The following is a 4,696-nucleotide window of genomic DNA, read 5'->3' as shown; positions in this document are numbered from 1 at the left end:
TTTGATGGTGTATGTTCTGGCATTCGAACCTTTTCTTACCCACTTTTTACAAACTATGCTTGGACATTCACACCTTCTTGCAGCGAAACACCTCTGCTCCCTCTTTTGATTGTGTATGTACGGGCATTCGAACCTTTTCTTACCCGCCTTTTACAAACTATGGTCGGACATTCAAACCTTCTTGTGGCCGAACACATCCACTTCTGCTTTTGATGATGTATAGTTGGGCATTCACACCTTTTCTTACCCATTTTTCAGTATTTATTGGTGGACTTTCACACCTTCTTCTAGCCGAACAACTCCGCTTCCGCTATTGATTGTGTACAGTCGGGTTTTTTAACCTTTTCTTACCCGCTTTTTACCAACTACGGTCGGACATTCGCAGCATCTTACAGCGGAACACCTCCGCTCCCTCTTTTGATGGTGTATGTTCGGGCATTCAAACTTTTTCTTACCCACTTTTTACAAACTATGGTCGGACATTCAAACCTTCTTGTAGCAGAACACATCCACTTCTTCTTTTGATGATGTATGGTTGGGCATTCGCACCTTTTCTTAACCATTTTTCAGGAATTATGGGCTGACATTCACACCTACTTGCAGTCGAACAGCTCTGCTCCCACTTTTGATTATGTTTGGTTGGATATTCGAACCTTTTCTTAACTGCTTTTTACAAACTTTGGTCGGACGTTCACAACTTCTTACAGCCGAACACCTCCGCTTCCGCTTTTGATGGTATATATTCGGGCATTCTAACCTTTTCTTACCCGCTTTTTACCAACTATGGTCGGACATTCACACCGTCTTTCAGCGGAACACCTCCGCTCCCTCTTTTGATGGTGTATGTTCGGGCATTCGCACCTTTTCTTACCCGCTTTTTACAAACTATGGTCGGACATTCAAACCTTCTTGTAGCCGAAAACCTCCACTCCCTCTTTTGATCATACTTTGTCGGGCATTCGCACCTTTTCTTACCCACTTTTTACAAACTATGCTCGGACATTCGCACCTTTTCTTACCCGCTTTTTACAAACTATGCTCGGACATTCAAACCTTCTTGTAGCCAAACACATCCACTCCTGCTTTTATTGATGTATGGTTGGGCATTCGAACCTACTTGTTGCCCGCTTTTCATTAATTATGGGTGGACATTCGCACCTTTTCTCACCCGCTTTTTGCAAACTATGGTCAGCCATTCACAGCTTCCTCTCCACCATACTTGTATGGTGGGATATTCACACCCACTTGCATCCGAAGACCTCCGCCCCCACTTTTGTTGATATTTAGTCGGTCATTCACACCTTACCCATTTTCTTGCCGCCAAACACCTCTGATCTCGCTTTTGATGATGTAAGATTGGGCATTCAGACCTTGCTTTTCCTGCTTTTCACCAACTATATATATAACATTCACACCTTCTTGCAGCCGAACACTTCCGCTCCACCTTTTAGGTATCTATCACACCTTTTTTTTCACCGCATTTTATAGATTATGGTTGGAAATTCTCAACCACTCATCCGAAGACCTATCCTCCCGCTTTTGTTAATATATTTGAACTTTAGTCAGACATTCACACCTACTTGCAGCCGAACACCACCTCTCTAGCTTTTGATGATGTATGGTCCGGCATTCTTACCGTTTCTAACACATTTTTCAGCAATTATGGTAGGACATTCACACCTTCTTGCAGCTGAACACCTCCGCTCCCACTTATGATCATGTGCGGATTGATTTTCGAAAATTTTCTTTCATGTTTTCTAGCAATTAAAAATGGACATTTAGACCTTCTTGCAGCTGAACACCTCCGCTCCCGCTTTTGATAATACATTGTCAGGCATTCGCACCTTGTCTTACCCGCTTTTTACAAAATTTAGTCGAACAGTCACACCTTTTTGCAGCCGAACAGTTTTTTGCAGCCGAATTTGGGCATTCGAACCTTTTCATACCCACTTTTTACCAACTATGGTCGGACATTCACACCGTCTTACAGCGGAACACCTCCGCTCCCTCTTTTGATGGTGTATGTTCGGGCATTCGAACCTTTTCTTACCCGCTTTTTACAAACTATGCTCGGACATTCAAACCTTCTTGTAGCCGAACACATCCACTCCTGCTTTTGATGATGTATGGTTGGGCATTCGAACCTACTTGTTGCCCGCTTTTCATTAATTATGGGTGGACATTCACACCTTGTCGCAGCCAAACACCTCCGCTCCCTGTTTTGATCATGTATGGTTGGACATTCGCACCTTTTCTCACCCGCTTTTTGCAAACTATGGTCGGCCATTCACAGCTTCCTCTCCACCATACTTGTTTGGTGGGATATTCACACCCACTTGCATCCGAAGACCTCCGCCCCCACTTTTGTTGATATTTAGCCGATCATTCGCACCTTACCCGCTTTTGGCCAACTATGGCCTTCTTGCAGCCAAAAACCTCTGATCTCGCTTTTGATGATGTAAGGTTGGGCATTCAGACCTTGCTTCACCTGCTTTTCACCAAATATAGTCGGACATTCACACCTTCTTGCAGCCGAACACTTCCGCTCCACCTTTTAGTTTTCTATGGGGCATTCACACCTTTTTTTACACCGCATTTTATAAAAACACCACAGGAACACCGTATTGAGGCTTTGTTCTGACCGCTCATTCGGTGTCGCGTTTCTTTCAAGCAATTCTCCTGGTTAGCCCGCACTCGGCTCGCTCCCAGAGCCGTGTTAAAGTCTGCTTCGCATTCACTCTCTTTTCTCAGCAGATTTTCTCAGCAGAAAAGAAAGTTTCATCTTAGGCTCCCTGAAACTTCCATCCTGCACCGCTGTTTGCTTTTTCACAAGAGCAGAGGAGAGCGCACCGTTCCCAGCGGCACTGCAGTACCGGGTCGATGCTTGGAGTGAACGGAGCAAGCTCCTTTTTCAACTCCTATTGATGAAAATCCATTTAATATGTAGTCCTCGCATAGAGGACATATCAGACATTAAACTGATAAGAACAGATACTACACTTGATCTTAACCCAAAAGGCCGAGAAGCGATAACAGTCCACTGGTTCACGTCCGAGGGCCCTTCCTGGCACAATGCGCACTTGTAGCGGTGTTCTTTTTATGGCCATAGTGTCACTTTGCACCTCCGCCCACCCGCTGCACTGAGCACTCTTCAGCCCTTTTAAATGGTATAACTTTACACTACCACACGCTCCAGCGAGCACCATTCAAGCAACAACTTTGCACTCCAGCTTCGAACATCGGCACAGTCGCAACAAGTAAGGCGACTCTACTCAGAGAAGTCACTCTGCACAGTAACAAGATTTCTTTTGCACAGACAGAAAGGGCTTCATCCGCAAAGGTAAAGCCTGCCAAAAATAGAAACAACTCATTAGTGCTGCTCAACGTTGTACTTTGCAGTAAAAGAAAGAGCAAATCTAAAGTTTCAGGAATCCGAGAATAAGCTTACTTTCATGAGTTCTTCACGATTTCGGATTTTGCTATAAAATGAATTCCTTCACTCAAACTAAATTAAAACTGCTAAACCGCTAATCTGTTACATACAAGGCAGATGTCAAATTCACCGAAATAGGATCTAAGGGTATTTGGCCAATCGAGCTGTAGCAGCTTCGGTAAAAGAGTATAAGTTGAAGAGTTTGTGAATAAAGGTGTGCGCACACATAGTGAGTTGTAGGAAAATAGGCAGGGAGCAATGCCGGCTGGGGTATATGTTCTTGTATGTTGTCTGACTGTTTGATTTGAATGTGTTGTGTAAGTGTCCTGTTGAATGTTACATGTTTGGGCTTTGACACGCTTCACTGTGGTTGTTAACTGTGTGGTGTGTCCTGAAATGTTATATGTTTGGGCTGTGTGACATGCTTAATGCTTTTCAGTAGCAACCCACTTATTCATATATAGCAACTGACAACATAAGAAGTCCGGACATACTTTGATAGTAGTTGTAGAAGTATCCTTATTGATAATAGATAAACTAATTCATAGTGATAGAACAGTAGATGAACAGGTGCCTGCACATGTCTCATGAAAATAAAATGGGTGTATGATTGCTGACGGCAGAGCAATACTGCCAAACTTATGAGTTCTTGTGGCAAACTTGATTCAGTGTCTTGACGTGTATACGCTGTTTCGCTGACTTGTCACAAGAAACAAAGTGTGTTTGATAAGATCCGACCATTTTATTACGGGAGGATCAGTATGTATGGATTCTGATGTGACTGATAAACCCATTCGTATCTTAAGCATAATCTAATACGTGAGACAACGCCCTGGCACACAATCAAAAAAAAAAAGAGAGAGAGCGGTTTTGTGTCCCCACAGTCCATAATGTAGAAAAGAGAGAAAAAAGCCTTTCTGATTTGGTGTGTGTGCTCACAGTGCAGAGTGTAGAGAAAAGAGAGAAAAGAAAGCCGTTTTGGTGTCACGGGTGTTGTGACTTACACACAAACATTTCTGAATTGAGAAAGGAAATTATTTTAGAGGAAGCACTAGAGTTTAGATCCCACATTTGTTGATAGGCATTCATTTAATTTTTCTTTTAATCAGTTTTAAAGTGAATACTAACTGAGAAATGAAAAAGGTGAAGAGTTTAGAAGCTTGGTTCAAGAGCAAAACTTGGTTTATGATCAGCTGAGTCTCTAAACAGAACAGCAAAGGGCTTCATCGAACATTTAAAAAAGATTCAGATTGTTAGAATATC

At 42.8% G+C, this 4,696-nt stretch overlaps 1 non-coding gene across 1 annotated transcript; it reads right to left on the bottom strand.

The window, feature by feature from the left end:
* Positions 1–2,839: 2,839 nt before the first annotated feature.
* Positions 2,840–3,031, bottom strand: LOC140306084 (U2 spliceosomal RNA). Its single transcript, XR_011915445.1, has one exon. It is a non-coding gene; the product is annotated as a U2 spliceosomal RNA (small nuclear RNA).
* Between the last annotated feature and the right edge of the window lie 1,665 nt (positions 3,032–4,696).

The sequence above is a fragment of the Leuresthes tenuis genome, unplaced genomic scaffold, assembly GCF_036924035.1.
Source record: "Leuresthes tenuis unplaced genomic scaffold, fLeuTen1.0.hap1 SCAF_4, whole genome shotgun sequence".
NCBI lineage: Eukaryota > Metazoa > Chordata > Actinopteri > Atheriniformes > Atherinopsidae > Leuresthes > Leuresthes tenuis.
Note: the sequence above shows the minus strand (reverse complement) of the source record. Positions and strands in the feature narration are given on the sequence as shown.